Source organism: Chiloscyllium punctatum, chromosome 26 (genome assembly GCF_047496795.1).
Source record: "Chiloscyllium punctatum isolate Juve2018m chromosome 26, sChiPun1.3, whole genome shotgun sequence".
NCBI classification, from domain to species: Eukaryota; Metazoa; Chordata; class Chondrichthyes; order Orectolobiformes; family Hemiscylliidae; genus Chiloscyllium; species Chiloscyllium punctatum.
In genome coordinates, this window is record NC_092764.1 from 60,540,574 (window position 1) to 60,561,034 (window position 20,461).

Here is a 20,461-nt window from a genome sequence, read left to right on the forward strand (position 1 = left end):
TTGAGTGAAGAAACGTTTCCTCATATCAGTTCAAAACGGTCTGTCTTCCCCCTTTCGAGATCCCCAATGAGGGAAAACATCCTCCCATCCTCTCGATATCTAGCCCTGTTTGAATCGTATAAAATTCTATCACATCCCATCTCATCCTTCTAAACTGTAGTACATACAGGTCCAGTCGAACCAATCTCTCATTTTAGGACAGTCATGTCGTGTCATCTCCATTATCAGCTCAGTGATTCTCCACTGCACTCCCTCTATGACAAGTATATCCTTTCTTAGTGGAGACACCAATATTGCATGCAATACTTCAGATGTGGTCTTACCAAGGCAGTAAGACATCCCTACAGCTGAACTCAGATCCTCTTGCAATAAAGGCCAATGTGCTATTTGCCTTCACTGCTTGCTGCTGCCTATTTACTTTTGTACAAAGGTGTACAAAGAGACCAAGATTCCTTTGTACACCTACACTTTCCAATATATTGCCACTTCTGTTTTTCACATCGAGGAGTACAACTTCACATTTAGCCACGTTGTAACACATCTGCCAGTTGTTTGACCATTCACTTAATTTGTTTAAATCACCTGAAGCTTCCTTGCATTCTGTTCACAATCCCACCAGGTTTCAGGTCAGCACACTTGGAAAAATTATATTTGGTTCCCTCACCAGATAATTTATATGTAAATCAGTCCCCAATATTAAATGCAGCAGAGATGAGAAGAAAATAGAAAGTGTGAGGTTCCACAGGATGTCAGTGGGTTACAAATATTCTCAGTGTTAACCCCCTTTTTTTAAAAATGGGAGTGGCATAGCAAGGGATGAACATTTAATTGGGTGTCAAGGGCTGTTTAGGAATCTTGGTCAGAGCTGAAGATCTTTTTCAAGAAGGGATGACAGTGATGATTTTAAAATGAATGTGAAAAACAGCTGAAGGAAGAAGGTCACATTATCTGCAAGCATAGGCCACAACTACCTTCTCGTCTAATGTGCGACAGCTCTTCCATTAACTTAGTTTCCTGTCACTTTTCCAAGTTCCCTAATTTCCTGGCAAGCCCATGGCTTACTCCTCAGCTAAACTGGATAAGTTCAACTATGACAACATTCCACAACTATCCAAGCATTTACCGAAACCACTGCATCCTATCTCCCATTGTAAACTGTGAGGAGAATATGGAACTTCAAGAAGGCAAATTGGTGAAACAGACAGATGAAGTTCAAAATAAAATGTAAAGTGAAGCATTTTGGTTGGAAGAACAGAGATACAATGTAAAGTAAATGGTATAAACTCAATATAAATTACAAAAAGGCTGCAGGAGCAGAGGAACCCGCCTGCATATGATCAAAGGTCATTAAAAGTAGCAGACAGGTTGAGGGAGCATTTCTAAAGCACACAATATCCTGGCTTATTTAATAGTGGCGCAGACTGCAAGAGCAACAAAATTATGTTGAAATTCTGGAAGACTAGTTTGTCCTCAGCTCAAAGAGTGTGTCCAGTTCTAGAAGGATGTGAAGGCACTGCAGAGAATGCAGAAGAAGGTTTACCAGAAAGTAGTGACCCCCCCGCCTGGAATTGTTACCAACACAAGTAGAAATTGGCAACTACAATTTGTAAAATAAATATTTATGTTTTAAAGTATTTATCAAATCTTACTGCCATACCTTATTCTATTAAGAATTCCTATATCCGCACTTATAGCTGAAACACTTCGGATCTGGAATGCACTGCCTGAGAGAATGTGGAGGAGGCGGGTTCAATTGAGGCATTTAAAAGGGAAATTAGATAGTTACGTGAAAAGGAACAATGTGCAGAGTTACAGCAACAAGGCAGAAGAATGACACTAAATGACTTTCTTACTGGGAAAGCTGTCACAGGTTTGACAGACTGAGTGTCCTCCCTCTCTGCACTGTAACAATCCGAACCTTGTCATTAAAATATCCAGTATACCCTGCAGTCATCACAAATATGCTTTCATTAAGTATCAAAATGGAAATATTTACATTTTAAAAATCTTACCCAATAAAAAAAATTCTTTTGCAACTGACAATTAACTGATGTCAACAAACAACTCATTAACAAAAAAGACAATTTTCAAACTACACAAAGGTCTACATCCCAATTTTTATAGTGTGTGAAAATTGAGAAGCAGTTATGCTCATCTTATTTCTTTGCACAGGCATGCAAAACCATCAGTAAATTTTTAGCCCTTTTCTATATTTTCACTCGTGGAGTGTGGGCGTCACTGACAAGGCTAGCTGTTATCATCCATTGCTAATGGCTTCAGAGAAGGTGGTGGTAAACTGCCTTTCTGAACATGTGGTGTAAGTACTGTTATGACTGAGGCTGGAGAGTGCACTATTGCTCTCAAGTCCTACCACTGAACTGGTCACAAAATAAATTTAAAATGTTTTACCCAGTTACCAATAAGGGCAATTATACACTTTATCTATATTAGGCTTAGAATAAAAAGATCAACCAGGTATCTTTAATGAACAACAAAATTACCAAGACTTATTTGACAAAGATGCAAAGTTAATTAACACAACAGTTGATTAAATGTGAAAGCATTTACCCTTCTAAATAACCTCACACATACACATACTAACATTAAAAAAAATTCTCTGAAGAGATTAATTTTCAAAAAGATATTCTGGCAAATTAATTCTTGAAAGAAAAAATGGTTAAGGTATGAAATGTTCATGCTTCCTTTCAACTGATGTCTGCACTGAAATAGGTCATTTTGTTCAATTGGTCTGTGTCATTTAATATCTTGTGTGTAATAGTAAAGCGGGTAAACTTCTGACACAGTAACTACATCCTCCCACCAATACTGTAGTGAACAGAAGGCTACATTTATAGCATGACATGTTTCTGTAGCAGTTCCAATTATAAGTGTTGACACAGGAATTTTTTAAACAGAATAAAGTACAGGAGAAAGATTTGACAGGTACTTTAAAATTTAAATCTTTATTTTAAAAATTGTAGTCACCAATCTCTACTTATATTGTGTTTGAAACAATTCCAGGAGTCTTCTATTGTAATATTCATGCCACACAGGTGCTAGGAAATGACCATCTACAACAAGAGAGAAACTATCATTTCTGGATGAAGGGACTGGGGGCATTCTAGAGAAGTTTGCTGGTGATACAAAGTTAGGTGGACAGGCCGGTAGTACTGAGGAAGTGGGGAGGCAGAAGGATCTAGACAGTTTGGGAGAGTGGTCCAGGAAATGGCTGATGGAATTCAATGTGAGCAAATGTGAGGTCTTGCACTTTGGAAAAAAAGAATACAAGCATGGACTACTTTCTAAACGGTGAGAAAATTCATAATGCAAAGTAGTCGGGGATCCTCTAAAGGTAAACATGCAGGTTGAGTCCGTGATTAAGAAAGTGAATGCAATGTTGTCATTTATCTCAAGAGGGTTGGAATATAAAAGCACCGTTGTGCTACTGAGACTTTATAAAGCTCTGGTTAGGCCCCATTTGGAGTACTGTGTCCAGTTTTGGTCCCCACACCTCAGGAAGGACATAATGGCACTGGAGCGTGTCCAGCGGAGATTCACACGGATGATCCCTGGAATGGTAGGTCTAACATATGAGGAACGGCTGAGGATCCTGGGATTATATTCATTGGAGTTTAGAAGATTAAGGGGAGATCTAATAGAAACTTACAAGATAATACATGGCTTGGAAAGGGTGGACGCTAGGAAATTGTTTCCGTTAGGCGAGGAGACTAGGACCCGTGGACACAGCCTTAGAATTAGAGGGGGTAAATTCAGAACAGAAATGCGTAGACATTTCTTCAGCCAGAGAATGGTGGGCCTGTGGAATTCATTGCTGCAGAGTGCAGTGGAGGCCGGGACACTAAATGTCTTCAAGGCAGAGATTGACAAATTCTTGATGTCATAAGGAATTAAGGGCTACAGGGAGAATGCAGGTAAGTGGAGTTAAAATGCCTATCAGCCATGATTGAATGGCGGAGTGGACTCGATGGGCTAAATGGCCTTACTTCCACTCCTATGTCTTATGGTCTTATCATCCCTCAATATTCAATGGCATTATTAGTGCTGAATCCCCCACAAACATCATCCTGGGTTCCTACTGACCAGAAACTGAAATGGACAAATCATATAAAGACTGTGGTGACTTCTACGGTGAGTAATTCACCTCCCGACTCCCCAAAGGCTGGTAACCATCTACAAGACACAAGTCAGGCAAGTAATAGAACACTATGGATGAATGTAGTTCTTACACCACTCAAGAAGCTTGACACTATCCATTACAAAGCAGCCTAATTGATTGGAATCTCATTTATCACCTTCAATACCAACACACAGTGAGAGCAATCTGTACTATCGACAAGATGCACTGTGGTAACTCACCAAGGCTTCTTCAACAGCACTTCCCAAACCGTAACCTCTACCACTCAGAAAGAACGACAGATGAAAACACTATCGCCTGCAAGTTTCCCTCCACATTACACCCATACTGCATTGGAACTAAACAATCATTCTTCATTGTCAATAGATTAACATCCTGGAACTCCCTTCCTAACACTACTGCAGGTGTTCCTACACTACAAGGACTCTAGTGGCTCAAAAGGGCAGCTCATCACCACCTGTTCCAGAGCAATTAGGGATGGGTAATAATTGGCCTAACCAGCAATGCCCACATCATGTGAACAAATAAATCAAACTACATTTGATGGCACAGGGAACGCAATTAGGTGTTTTAATAATTTAGCATGTCATTAAGTAAATAAAAGTAAGGGTATGTTTCCTTCATGGGGTTGAGTGCTCTCACAGACTTGCACATGATTACAGTAATGACAAGCAGAAAACAAGAGTCTCTATTCCCCACATCATTAAACCATACTATATCAAGGAGTCAATACCCATAGGGGAAAAAAAGGCTATCACTGTAACATCTGTCATGAAAACAGAAACAGAGGGAAGAATATTAAAAGAAAAAGGAAGAGGGACCTTATAAACATGAATAGCACAAATCAAAAATCTTAAATGTATTTGAAGAAAATTCAGCAAGTCTGATAACTGCCCCATTTACTAAGTTATCTTCTAAGAATCTGTTTTTAAAAACAACTGCACAGAGTTTCTGAGATGTACACAATTCAGTGTGCCAAAACAAACTATTTCCATCAGTATCTAGATAGAGTGGAATCAAATTATGACATAAATGTGTAGATTAAAATAGATACGACTTTAGCCCAAGGTAATTTAAGTACTCCAAGAAAGTTAGAAGAAAAGTGCAATCTTTAAAATAACAAGTTGATATTCAGAGGAGGAGATGTGCATTTATTACCCAATGGATGCTTACTATTCCTAGTATGCAATTTCAAAAAGGCCTTCTAATTAAATGAGAAAAAGCAATTCAGATTTGGCAACTTCATCTATCTTCAGAAAGCACTATTATAGAAGACTTACTATGAAAAAACAGCCTAGGCTTCATACAGGCTCAGGATGAAAAGGCATGTTTAACTCACAAAGGATGGTGGGTGAAGAGAACAACTAATTATCTTTGGTGTTTAAAAATAATTCATACAAAAATATTATTACAGAAAACTTTCAAAATAAAATACTTTTGAAATGAAAGCAAAAATCTTGAACTCATTGCTTTCAAATATTCTTCAAATGAATTAAACTTAATAAGTCTGGAAAGATTAATCGGTCTCAAAATTCTTAAAATTAAGATTAAAACAAATCTGAAGCCTCAAACAAAATCGGAATACTTTTCAAATAGCTATCCTGAGAGTGTAAAATGTCAGTGTCCAAAAACAGTGTTCTAAAAGCATTCTTTCTACATGAAATGCAGTCCTTTAATTAATATTTGATTGCTTCCTTGGTCTTCTGAAGATGCTGACTTTTATCAGGTACTACTATTTTGAAGATTCCAGCAGCTCACAGTGCTTTGCCAAAACACATAACCTTCATGCTTGACCCTAAACAGGGAGTGTCAGCAAGTTTATTTGAAAGTAGAAACATTTTCACAGCTAAGCCCAAGCCTGCCCTTACCTGACCAAGTATACACAGACACATTTTACTGCTAGATAACAGTCATTTTGGCAAACTTCCTCACTCCCTAGCCAACCAGAAGTAAAACAGCAGCTAATGTCTCCCTGGATTCAGCTGGTGAGACTTGGATTAAAACTGCTACCTTCTCCTTTATAAAGATTTAGCAACACAGTAGTCATTTTCCCAACTGAACTATCAGAGGGGACAGAAAAATATTTAGTACTACTTGTGGCAGTTCAATATCTAGAAGATTAGATTGTTGCAACTTTATTTCCATGTAAATTAACAGATGCAGTTATTATAAGTACTGTGATCTGTAAAACTTCACCAAAGCTGCATTGTCCTTCTGGGCATGTTAAAGTACTTGTTGCAATCTATATTTATAAAACAAATAACTGCTGTCTGAAAAGAAATTCAATTTTGCTTTTAACTCTGAAAACAAGTATCAACTATTTCACTACAAAAAAAGCCTTTTTTTAAAATATAAAAATCAGTCTTACTCCACAGGAGGAAGCAATTCAATTCATTGCATGTGAGCTGACTTTCCACTGTGTAGTCACATTCCAATGCTCCACATTACTTTAAATATCCTCTCAAAACATTTATCAACTAAAATAAAAACCAAGTGATTATTTATCAACTTGTCTTTCAAAACTTGATATTCATTTTGTTTCATCACTGACCCTAACAGGACATTCCAAATCCTGATACACTTCTGAAAAAGAAATCATGACAACTAGAGGGCATGATGTATGATTAAAAGAATGGAGGGAGAAGTTAACAATTTCTTGAAAATACTTTTCTTGAAATACCCCTTCCCCCATACCTTTCTAGGTACCTTTCATTAAACCAAATCTGTAATTCATTCTTAAAACAATTTTTAAAAATTTGTTATGCTTTGTCTAAACCGCTCCCATTTAACCTTCTATCTATGGCCACTTAGCTTGAGAAAGAGTATCATATGATAAGCTCATACCATTTTAAACTCAAACAGAGTCATAGAGATGTACAGCATGGAAACAGACCCTTCGGTCCAACCTGTCTATGCCAACCAGATATCCCAACCCAATCTAGTCCCACCTGCCAGCACCTGGCACATATCCCTCCAAACCCTTCCTATTCATACACCCATCCAAATGCCTCTTAAATGTTGCAATTGTACCAGCCTCCACCACATCCTCTGGCAGCTCAATCCATACACGTAGCACACTCTGCATGAAAAAGTTGCCCCTTAGGGCTCTTTTATATCTTTCCCCTCTTGCCATAAACCTATGCCTTCTAGTTCTGGACTCCCCAACCCCAGCGAAAATACTTTGTCTATTTATCCTATCCATGCCCCTCAATTTTGTAAACCTCTACAAGGCCATCCCTCAGCCTCTGACGCTCCAGGGAAAACAGCCCCAGCCTGTTCAGCCTCTCCCTATAGCTCAAATCCTCCAACCCTAGCAACATCCTTGGAAATCTTTCACCTCAATAAAATTGCATATTTTAAATATTAAAAGCCCCTATTTTTCTACTGCCTTAAATTAATTCCAGACAATAGCCCAGTGAATTTGCACTGTATACACTTCAATGTCTCAACACCCTTCCGGTAATGTAGATCCCAAAACCACCTACAGCCTCCAACTGTAGTCTTAGTAATTGTGAATTACTATAGACTTTTACATTATGGATCTTACAAAACTCAGGATTCCATTAACACACTTAAAGAGTTTAAGGAATTAAGAGTGTCAGAGAATTCCAGTGTCATATACCATCTTATAAAAATAATTTACATTTTAAACAATTACCAAGGCGGAGAGTGTAACTGAACTGAAAAATTATGCAAATAAAAGCTTGAGCTATGTTGTTACCATTTTACCTCCAAGGATACCAACATGTCCCTTTGCACTGATGGGCTCAGTAATTCAAATACTCCACAAACCTAACTGGACTATACTGAAATGTAATCCAACTGAAATGTTAAGGATTTGATAGTTTCCCTAATTTCGTTCCAGTTTCCTCTTAGGGAAATTCAAGAGTTTAACAATAAAGTCATGTCTTTTTTTTATATATATGTGTGGGAAGGGCAGCAAAAATTTGCAATTCTAATCCATAAAAAGGCTGCAAAATGTCAGGACAACAGAACCTTTCACGATTGGGTATTGTAAAACAAGCTAATCAAGGGATATGGAGCAAAGACAGGAAAAATAGAATTGAGGTGATGATCAACCTAATTGAATAGTCTACTTCTTTTCTGAACAAAACAGTATTTAAACTAAATTAGTATTAGAAGCTTAAATAAGAATGCAAATGTTAATTCACACTAAGCATATTCATCCCACGGAGCATGTCTCTACACATGTTCTTCCAATGGTACAAGGAGTGTAATCAGAGCTCAATTATTTGGCACAATGATCATCTTACAACAGAGGTGTGGTTTGACAAAGTAACCAGATGACTGATTTCTTTGAGTTTCAAGCATTGACATTTGCCACGGCCAGCTATGAAATGCACAAAAATACAACAATCGTTGTGAAAAGGTTTACAAGACCTATTCCAGTTCCTAACAAGATAAGGTTATTGAAATTAAATTGATATTTTCATGCACAAAACAGAAAATCTTATATTATATTTAAGAATGCTTGTTGAATACAACTAATCACAAGATCACACATTGTAGCAGTCAAAGTGGGCCATTCAGCCCTATGAGTCTGCTCCACCATTCAATAAGATCATGGTTGATCAGATAATCCTCAATTTCACTTTTTCTGCCTTTTCCCTATAAACCTCTGATTCCCTTACTGATTAAAAATCTGTCTATTTCAGCATTGAATATACTTAACAACCCAGCCTTGATGGCCCTTGCCGAGAGAGTGAGAGAGCGGAAATTCCTCATCTGTGTCTCCAAAGTGCAACCCCCTTATTCTGAGATTGTGCCTTCTGGTCCAAGACTCTCCCACAAGGAGAAATTCATGTACCAATTAAAACAGCTACACCAGCTACAATAATGACCAATTATTTTAATTATTGCGTTCCTATTGTATGTGGTCATAATTTATGACAAAGCCAGATTTTTTGACTTCTAATCCATTTTGATTATTTGCATTAATTTCCAGACAGGTCAATTGTATTAACATGACACATTACCACATCCAACAGTGCAGTGCATAATGTATTTATTGATGACTTACATCATGACTTTGACGTTCTAATGTTAGTGATGCCATGAATGACCAAATTCATATAAACCGACATGTGCCTGATTTACAGTATTTATATTGTAACTTGTAGCCAACTATAGCATAATGTTTAATCTCACTGGTCATGGTGTCTATTCTGCTTCATAAATGGACAAGCATGTATCTTTAGTAGCACTCAGCCACCATGGCAGAAATTGTTTGGATTATTAACTGCAAATTTTTAATCTGCAAAATAATTAGTGGGCGGCACGGTGGCACAGTGGTTAGCACTGCTGCCTCGCAGTGCCACGGACCCGGGTTCAATTCCCGCCTCAGGCGACTGACTGTGTTGAGTTTGCACGTTCTCCCCGTGTCTGCGTGGGTTTCTTCCGGGTGCTCCGGTTTCCTCCCACAGTCCAAAGATGTGCAGATCGGGTGAATTGGCCATGCTAAATTGCCCGTAGTGTTAGGTAAGGGGTAAATGTAGGGGTATGGGTGGGTTGCGCTTCGGCGGGTCGGTGTGGACTTGTTGGGCCGAAGGGCCTGTTTCCACACTGTAATGTAATCTAATCTAATCTAAAACTGTTTACTATTTAAACAATTTCATAAAATTTGTCTGCAACAGTTTACATTTGTTCCATGACCATCCCATTACTGCTCAGCATTACATTTCTTGGAACTTTGTTTCTCGACTACTCCAACAAAAGCTTTCACCAGTGGCAATACTTCTAATGAAGTTAAATCCTTGAAGCTGAGCAAAATGGAGCTGAATTTGAAACACATTTTAAAATCAACAACTCCTTTAATCAAGTTACTGAGACAACAGTAAATGCCAACCTATAGGAATTTATGTAATTTGTTGAACAAATTATACACAAGTAGGACAAATGACACTTTATTTGCTTTGTTGAGAAAAAAGGCAATGGCAAATTAACCGCCAGATAAGGTGCTGATTTTTGAGAACTCATGTGCTCTTTAAGTACAAAGAGTTTTCATAAAAAATTGATTAAGCAAAGCCATTAATTGAAAATAATCCACCAATTGCATTTTAAATAGTAACTACTTCACAAAGTGATCAGATTTTTACCATGCAAGCAGTAACTAAATGCAAATATTTTTAAACACACACAAATGTTTATATTCATGTTACATATATAAAATTGTTCAATATCATGCAGCTAATTTATCTTCTGTCACATATGAAAGTTACATTTCTCTAAACTACTTACTTCTTAGATTAACAAATTTCACTTGTTTCTACACACAATTGAGCTTTCATGACTTCTACACAATTGCAAATCAAAAGATCATTTGTTCTGCCCATATTTCGGTCAAGGGTCACTTTACTGGGTCACTATTTTCAGGATATAATCTAAAGTTCAACATTATCTAGTGGTTGGACAATATGCACTGGAAATCCAGTACTGAAATTAAAATTCACAGTTCAACAATCAAAATACTATTTTCAGCTGTCCTATTAGGTTGAATTATATTCTGATCAAAAGCTAGGAACGGTACAATCATATTCAACCTGTCCTAAGCACTACTATTGCACAGGTATTAATTAGCAATATTGTGTAATGAAACTTAGTTCAATGTTGCCAAAGACTATTCAGCATAATTCTTGGAAAGTAAACAGCTGAGATAAGCACATACAAGTACAGTGCATGAAGTTGTTTCATTCAAATTCCGCTTAAAAAGGTCCACTGAACTATTTGAATACCTTTCAGTTATTGAGTTCAAATTAATTGAAAGTATTAATCTGAAATACCAGGATTAGACAATATAGTGCACTGTCAAACAAATCAGGGTCATCATTCATATTCCTTTTTGTCTTATTTTAGACCTTCCAAATAATAGTCAATTTTCTACTGTTAACATTTTGAGAATTAAGATCAAAGTTACACATCAGAAACATCCTCTAATGCAAAAACTCTACCTGGCACAAGCCCATTTTGGTACTCCTAACCATTCAACAAACGAAGCCTCCTAGTGCCATAATTCATGCAGGGAGCACAGTGGAGCACTTCAATCTGGAACATCAAATGGCGAGTACATTCCTCCTGCTTTATTTGTTTTACAGAAGCTTCTAATTCAGGTAAACTGAGTATACACATCTTTACAGATACAAAGTAGACATTGAACAAAACAAGGAAAGCTCTCCAAACCAAAGTCAATGCACTGCCAAACACCATTCCCCTCCACATTCTGTTATAAAACATTTCAATCATCTAGTAACTGTAAAATTGAATGCTGCTTAACACATTACAATGTTGTAATTTATCTTCCATTACCCAACTAACTTTTAAAAACCAAAAGCATGTTGCTTTTGATGCTAACGATTGAAACAATGATAGCAAAGGACTTGCAAATGATTCATTATTTACCATATGGTAAAGCTCATGGTTTTTAAAGTTATCAATTAAATCTCTAAATGTAACTGTCCCAATCTTAACAGAGTTAGAGTTTGTGCAATATAACTTGCTTAAAAGCTCCTGACTCATGGAGGAGAAAAAGAAGAAACAGAACAAAAAGTCAATAATGCTCCTATTCCTCTGGGGCTGCCTGCAATAACTAAAAATAGGTATCCTGCAAAATCAGGGAAGCACTGGTGGCCATTGTCTCCTTCTCAGAGGAAAGATTGTGGCAATGATTCTCCCATTGGTCTGCCAGTAGAGCCACAGAAGCCCCAAGAAATCAGCTGAAAAATCACTGGAGGGTAGCAGCTGCACTCGAGCAGAACTGCACTTAGGGAAGTAAAGCAGGATACTATAGAAACAGAGTAAAACATTAAATATAACCTCTTGTCTTCAAGGCTCCCTCACTGATATTGTCATCTAAACACCAATTCTAGTCATAACAATTTACATGGTATGCATACTGTGCAGATGTTTAAATAGCAAGTTCGGTACACAAATGGATTTAAACCCTTCAAGCCCACTGCAAAGACTTACATTTAATTATTCTGCAGTTTCTATTTTGAATTCAGGTAGATGGATTTTAGATTCATTTCCTAAACTTCAGTCATGTCCCAGGAGGACCTTTATCAATGCCCTAGAAGCAGTGCACTTTAATAACTTATTTCAGTGCTAATGGAGACTTCCCTTTGCATGACTCAATGGTACTGCCAATGTAAGGACTGTTTTTTTAAAAATCAGGTCAGGAAGGAACTGAGGCTGGGAATTGGTGAATTACCCACAAACTTTGATGTTAACAATGATAAAACATATTTTCTGAAGTTGGTAGAAATGTAAGAAAAAAAACAGAAGTGGAAGTTGAAAACTATGAGTAAAACAACTATTAAAACACAGCTGTTATTGCAATTTTATCAAATTCACTTTACATTCTTATTCCAATTAAAAATGTTTAATATTTTTAACATTTTAAGAAAGTAACATTCATTTACATAAAGATGCAGAGTAAAACCTGTTTTTTTTTGAAAAGTTAACATTTAGAAACACTCCTTTAACAATCAAAACTAAATTCTTTATTGTAAATAAATCGTAACTTCTGATCAGCAATGAGACATGACAAATACCACCAAATTAATGAGTGGCAGATTTTTAAAACTATATTAGTCAATATTGAGGGAAATAGTAAAATGTTATACTATGAAATGGTAAGTTCACTGTTAGCCACACACTTCTAAAAACTAAATTTTGTAACAGTTAACAGAAAAACTACAAATCCCGGATGATGATGAGAATCACAAAAATAAAAGAATCCAATTCTAAAATTAAAACTTGCACAACAAATCTAGTGTTCCACAAAAGTCCAGATGGCAGGATTGAGTGTGCAAAGATTTAAGAGAAGCAGTTGTCAGACCCAAAGAAGTTCAGGTTCTGCCATCTGTGAAGCCATAAATTTACATTTTTCACCAGTCATTCAGCACTGCTCCACAAAAGCCAGTATTATTCCTCAAGGATTATTCAACATTTCAAATGTTTTAGACTATTAAAAATTACGAAGGTTTTTTCCAGTGCTCCCTTAAATTGAACTTCAAGCTCAAGATTATAACTTCCATCATTATAAGTCACATAAAGGCCATTTGGAGATGCCGGTGTTGGACTGGGGTGCACCAAGTTAAAAATCACAACACCAGGTTACAGTCCAGCAGGTTTGTTTGGAAGCACTAGCTTTCGGAGCGCTGCTCCTTCATCAGGTGGTTGTGGAGGGCACAATATTGTTCTAACCACTATGCAATGATAGTGGCTTCCTTTTACAGTCAGCTGCTTATTTTCCATGACAAATATTGACTTCCATTGCAACAAGCTTGAATATTTATAATTTCCTGCAAGGAATAATGTATCATGGTCATCCAGGTTGAATAAAGTTTATTTCACCTGAAATTTTGCAACCTCATGTTAATTCAGACACAATTAAAACACATTTCAGTTCACAGATCAACCCTTTTCCTTAAATTATAATGTGAGCTAGAACCAACAAAATGTTTGCTTCAAAACAAAAACAATTGTAATTTTCAGACTCACCATTTCCTGTAACCAAGTGGTATATCCAATAAGTTTGTAAACAAAGAAGTAAAGCCAAGACCCACAAAGGTTGAAAAGTGTATCAGAGGGCAAAGTGAATTAAGAATTGGTAATGAAGAATTCATATTTTCTCAGGATTTAACAATCATAAGAGCATCTGAAATTGGTTTACAGAGGTGCAACGGGCAGGTTTCACTGAATTTAATCTTGACAAGCCAAATTATGGGAAGAGCAGGGAAAATAACAAATTCTACAGTTTTGAGGTACTGCAAAATAATTTGTTAAAGTAGAAGATGGTAATGGGAGCAGAGGTACAGGAGAGGATGTATAGAGTAGTTTATAGTAGAAAAAATATCAGAGGAACAATACAGTTGATCAGAGGGTGAGAACATGCAAAAAGAGGGAACATGCATAGATAAAAACAGAAAAATTACTCTTGAAATAGAGAAAAATTCTATAGTTGAAAGGGGAAATGTCCATCAGTAGTCAAGCTTTTTCCTATCTAGGCTTAAAAGTTATGGAGAAACCTTTCCAGCAAATATCTCTGCTCAGATTTTCAACCATTTAAAGGATTTACCTTGAGGGGGAGAACAATGAAATAGCATGAAAAAGAAATTGAGTTTTGTGAACACAACTTTGGTAAAGGAGGTCTGCAAGTTGCCTTTGAAATCATATTAGGCTGAGGACAAGCATATAAACAGTGTCAAAGCCATGAAATAGTAGTTGATGGTTCAACTTACAAAACTGAAAGCTTTTGCTTTCAATACAAAATTCAGTCTGCAGAACGTACATGTCTAATGCCTCTATTTGGCCTTAAACACATATTCCACTGTTTCCTACAATTCCAAACAATGCATTAATAAATTGCTCAGACCATTTTATATCAGCCAGCAGCAATTTAATTTTTCACGTCATATTAATTAATTTGGCAAATCAATCAGAACGATTTCTTTTCAAGATGGGAGATTCACTGCAGGCAACTGTGACTTTACAGCATAAGTCACATCTACAATTGTTAACCTTAGGAATTTCCACTGTAGTTTTGTTCTTTCCTGGGTTTTATTTTTTAACTGTCCTATTAGTATTTATTTCCAATAACTTACAGTTCCAAAATCCTTCATGCAAATTAAAAAGCAGGATTTTATAATGACCTCAAACTGTTCTTACAAACAAAAAGGCACATTCACTATTGCATTATGTTACAGCTCGATTAAAGAACATTACTTTCCATATTTCTTCCACTTATTAGGATGTCTTCCCAAATGACAAACACCTTAGCTCACAAGGCTTAAGAGTCAAAACTGGTAAACTTGTCCCAGCAATCCCCAACAAAGCTGCAAATTTGCCTTCAATTTAATTTCACATTCCCTTTGCAAGTGGCAACCACTTTGAACTAACTATCATATTCGACACTGAACCTCATGCAGCTGATAGCTGGATTCTAACTATACTCCGATACTAAGGTGTCTTTGTGCATGAATCACAAAAAATTGGTTTGCAGGTGCAGCAGGTAAATAATAAGGCAAATGGAATACAGTATTGTCCTTCATTGCAAGACGGATGAGGTTTAAAAATAGTGAGGTTATGCTACAGCTGTGTAAGCTGGTGAGGCCACACCAGCAGTACTGTGTGTAGTTTTAGTGTCCTTACTTGAGAAAGGATGTACTAGCACTGGAGGGGGTGCAGAGGAGGTTCACTAGGTTGATTCCAGAGTTGGCTTATGAGGAGAGTTTGAGTAGACTGGGACTGTACTCATTGGAATTTAGAAGAATAAGGGGGAAATTTTACAGAAACATACAAACTTATGAAGGGAACAGATAAAATAGAAGCAGAGAGGCTGTTTCCACTGGCAAGTGAAACTAGAGCTAAGGGGCATTGTTTCAAAATAAGGGGGTGCAGATTTAGGACTGATTTGAGGAGGAACTTCTTCACCCAAGAGGTTGTGAATCTATGGAATTCCCTGCCCAGTGAAGCAGCTGAGGCTACCTCAGTGAATGTTTTTAAGACAAAGATAGATAGATTTTGAACAGTAAAGGAATTAAGGGTTATGATGAGTGGGCAGGCAAGTGGAACGGAGTCCATGAAGAGATCAGCCATGGTCTAACTGAATGGCAGAGGTGGTTTGATGAGACAGATAAGTATTTACTGTGGAAAAGGACATGGAAGACATAGAATGCAGAGAAATAGATGGTGACATCTTGAAAAATGTCCATATTACAGAGGAGAAAGTGCTGGATGTCTTGAAATGTATAAAAATGGATAAATCCCTAGGACCTGATCATATGTACCCTAGAATTGTGGGAAGTTAGGGAAGTGATTGCTGGGCCTCTTGCTGAGATATTTGTATCATCAATAGTCACAGGTAAGGTGCCAGAAGACTGGAGGTTGGCTAAAGTGGTGCCACTATTTAAGGAAGATGGTATGGACAAGCCAGGGAACTATAGACCAGTCATCCTGACATCGGTGGTGGGCAAGTTGTTGGAGGGAATCCTGAGGAACAGGATGTACATATATTTGGAAATGCAAGGACTGATTAGGGATAGTCAACATGGCTTTGTGCGTGGGAAATCATGTCTCATAAACTTGATTGAGTTTTTTGAAGAAGTTAAAAAAAAAGAGGATTGATGAGGGCAGAATGGTGGACGTGATCTATATAGACTTTAGTAAGGCATTTCATAGAGTCATAGAGATGTACAGTATGGAAACAGACCCTTCGGTCCAACCTGTCTATCCCAACCCAATCTAGTCCCACCTGCCAGCACCCAGCCCATATCCCTCCAAACCCTTCCTCTTCATTTACCTATCCAAATGCCTCTTAAATGTCGCAATTGTACCAGCCTCCACCACTTCCTCTGGCAGCTCATTCCATACAAGTACCACCCTCTGCATGAAAAAGATTCCCCTTAGGTCTCTTTTATATCTTTCCCCTCTTACACTAAACCTAGGCCTTCTAGTTCTGGACTCCCCGACCCCAGGGAAAAGACTTTGCTTATTTACCCTATCCATGCCCCTCAATTTTGTAAACCTCTATAACGTCACCCCTCCACCTCCGACGCTCCAGGGAAAACAGCCCCAGCCTGTTCAGCCTCTTCCTACAGCTCAAATCCTCCAACCCTGGCAACATCCTTGTAAATTTTTTCTGAACTCTTTCAAGTTTCACAACATCTTCTGACAAGGTTCACCATGGGAGACTGGTGAGCAAGGTTAGATCTCATGGAATACAGGGAGAACTAGTCACTTGGTCTAGAACTGGCTCAAAAGGTAGAAGACACAGGGTGATGGCCTGTGACCAGTGCAGTGCCACAAGGATCAGGGATGGGTCAACTACTTTTCATCATTTATATAAAATGATTTGGGTGAGAGCATAAGAAGTATAGTTTGCAGATGATACCAAAATTGGAGGCGTAGTGGACAGCAAAGAAGGTTATTTCAGATTACAATGAGATCTTGATCAGATGGGCCAATGGGCTGAGAAGTGGCAGATGGAGTTTAATTCAGATAAATGTGAGGTGTTGCATTTTGGGAAAGTAGATTAGATTAGATTACTTACAGTGTGGAAACAGGCCCTTCAGCCCAACAAGTCCACACCGACCCGCCGAAGCGCAACCCACCCATACCTCTACATTTACCCCTTACTTAACACTACGGGCAATTTAGCATGGCCAATTCACCTGACCTGCTTGCAGGACTTATACACTTAATGGTAAAGTCCTTGGGAGTGTTGCTGAACAAAGAGACCTTGGAATGCAGGTTCATAGCTCCTTGAAAGTGGAGTTGCAGGTAGATAGGATAGTGAAGGAGTCATTTGGTATGCTTTCTTTTATTGGTCAGAGTATTCAGTACAGGAGTTGGGAGTTGCCGCTGTACAGGACATTGGTTAGGTCACTGTTGGAATATTGCATGCAATTCTGGTGTCCGTCCTGTCAGAAAGATGTTGTGAAATTTGAAAAGGGTGCAGAAAAGATTTACAAGGATGTTGCCAGGATTGGAGGATTTGACCTATAGGAGAGGTTGAACAGGCTGGGGCTGTTTTCTCTAGAGCATCAGAGGCTGAGGGGTGACCTTATAGAGGTTTACAAAATCATGAGGGGCATGGATAGGATAAATAGACAAAGTCTTTTCCCTAGGGTCGGGGAGTCCAGAACCAGAGGGCATAAGTTTAGGGTAAGAGGGAAAAGATATAAAAGAGACCTAAGGGGCAATGTTTTCATGCAGAGGGTGAGCTGCCAGAGGAAGTGGTGGAGGCTAGTACAATTGTGACATTTAAAAGCCATCTGGATGGGTATATGAATAGGAAGGGTTTGGGGGGGGATATAGGCCAGGTGCTAGTAGGTAGGACTAGAATGGGTTGGGATATCTGGTCAGCATGGACGAGTTGGACCAAAGGGTCTGTTTCCGTGCTGTATATCTCTATGCCTAATCTACTCTTGCTCTTATTTGTTATGCTCTTACATATAACAGTGACTAAATTTCAAAAGTACTTTATTGCTATAAAATGCTTTGGTTGGTTATATAAGGCACTATATAAATGCACGGCTTTATTTAGTTTTAATTCACAAAGCTGAAGGAAATCAATTAATCGTATACTAGTCTTCACAACTTAGCATTAATTCTGTTTTCTGCTGCCTTATTTGTGTTAGTTGTTTTTTCAATGTCCCAAAATACACAATATTCTTTGATCAAGTGAGCATATCTTACTTAGCCTGCTCCACATCACAACACTGGAAATGGTCAAAGGATACTCATTAGTAGCTTGTTGGTTCGAAGTTTCAGTTTAGCCTTCCTTGGAATAGCTGACCCAGTGGCAACACACTGGTATAAACCATTGCCTGATTTGTTGCAACATGCAGGTCTCAACTCCAAGTTAGACTGCTTGGCAGTAGATGACCAAGCTAAGCAAAGTTAAGCTACAGCTTAAAACGTTTTTTCTTTATTTTGAAAGGCATTCAAACAAAACACTATCCTCAAATTATCAAGATTATTTACTGGTCAACTTCAATAGCATTGCCAAATAAAACAAAGTACTGTCCAAAAATTACTCCCAAAAGACAGATCATTTCTCCATTTCCTACTCAGAGGGTAAACTATGAAATATACCTCTGATCTGAAGATTTACAAAACACTTTCTAAATCACTTTTCCAACAAAGCCAACATTTCATTTGCCTTACTGCTGGAATAAATAAAGCCATTGTTTTTGGCTGCCTTCAGTACCTTCATGGGTTTGGTCTCAACCCAAAAGGCTGGAATGCCTTTTTCCATTCCAGCTCAATCTAACAAGGAGAAGCACCAGTGGCATCCTACTTGATTCGAACATAGCTTCTTTCTAAAGGTGCACTTTGTTTCCAAGACCACTTTTTGCACCTTTCTACAGCATACCTAGTCCCATCTTTAAATTTGCTCTACTGCTATCAAAACCCTGTTCCATCACCTCACAACGTATCTTTACAACCATCTTTCTGGTCAGTACTCCCATCTCAACTTACTACAATTTAACTCATTCAATACTTGACACCCATTCTCATCATCACCATGTCACACAGTAACATTATGTCATGCTCTCCAAAGTTTCAGTGACATCCTGTCTTCCAATAAGTTATCATTTCTCATACTTTCACATCTCTAATTGACTTTCATCACCTTATCACGGTGATTTCATCCATGCACCCTTAACTCCTCAAAGAGATTTGGTCTAGCTTTTGTTCCGCTTTGTCTCCAAGTCAGTCAACCTGATCCTCTGCAACTTCCTGCCCACAACTCCTATTTTCTCACTTTCCTACTTTCAAAATCGAAATGTTCTGACCACTTTTCAACCCATTCGTGTTAACCATCTGATTTTTTTTCATCCATGTAAAAAGGGCCCTCACCTCTCCAACCCATGAAGAGTGCTGCACAAATACACTGCTGCTTCCAATAATGCTGAGTAACAAGCAACGTTTACATAACAATATATTGTCCCTTACCTCAAACAGAATTATCATTTTACTGATAAAAGATTTATTCTAAAGTCTACTTGTCAGAACACAAAAGGCCAAAGGAAGGAAAATGTTTTCCCTTTTGTACAGATGGGAGAAATTTGCATTAATCCAATTTGTTTTTGGATTATTTGCAACTTTGAGTATTTACCCCATCAGAAATCTTGCCTGTTGGCTTCAAGATACTAACAATGCTGTTTATTCATTGAGGATTGTGAGCATTTATAGGTTCTGGTTTTCTGAATGGCAGAAACCCAGTATTAGAAAGGTTAGCAGTGCTAATCTTTCTCCTATAGCTCCAACTTTAAAAAATTGAGTGAATACCCATTGTTGTAATTAAACTTTGTGTAAAGAATAATTTTGATTTAGTTATAAATACGTGGCATTAATGAACAATAAAAATTTCATTGAACTTTGCTTTGCTAGTGGGGGAGCTTAAAAAGCAGAGGAAATCAAAAATCTTACAGGACTCAAAATTTAAGAGAATTAACTATTTAAAACTGAATGAACTTTTTTTTAAAAGTACTGGCAGACAAGTGACAATACTGTTAATATTAACAATAATCAAGGGTAGCTTTGATAGCCCTATTCTGGTAAAACCAGAACACTAGTTATTAATGATGCACTGTATATTACCCAATAAGGAGGGAGCACTGGGACAGCCATGTTAGCTTTCTTCTATCCTGAAATACATGATTCTATAGCATCAATTATAATATGTATAATGCAGTTGAGGGTTGTCACTATTATGTACTAATACTGCAACTAACAGCAATAAAACAAAAGAATTACTAAAAAATGCTAATAGCTAAG

At 37.7% G+C, this 20,461-nt stretch overlaps 1 protein-coding gene across 1 annotated transcript in view; it reads right to left on the reverse strand.

Moving 5' to 3' along the window:
* Positions 1 to 20,461, reverse strand: part of znrf1 (zinc and ring finger 1) — a 268,770-nt gene that overhangs the window by 247,363 nt on the left and 946 nt on the right. The gene's annotated exons all lie outside the window — the stretch shown is intronic.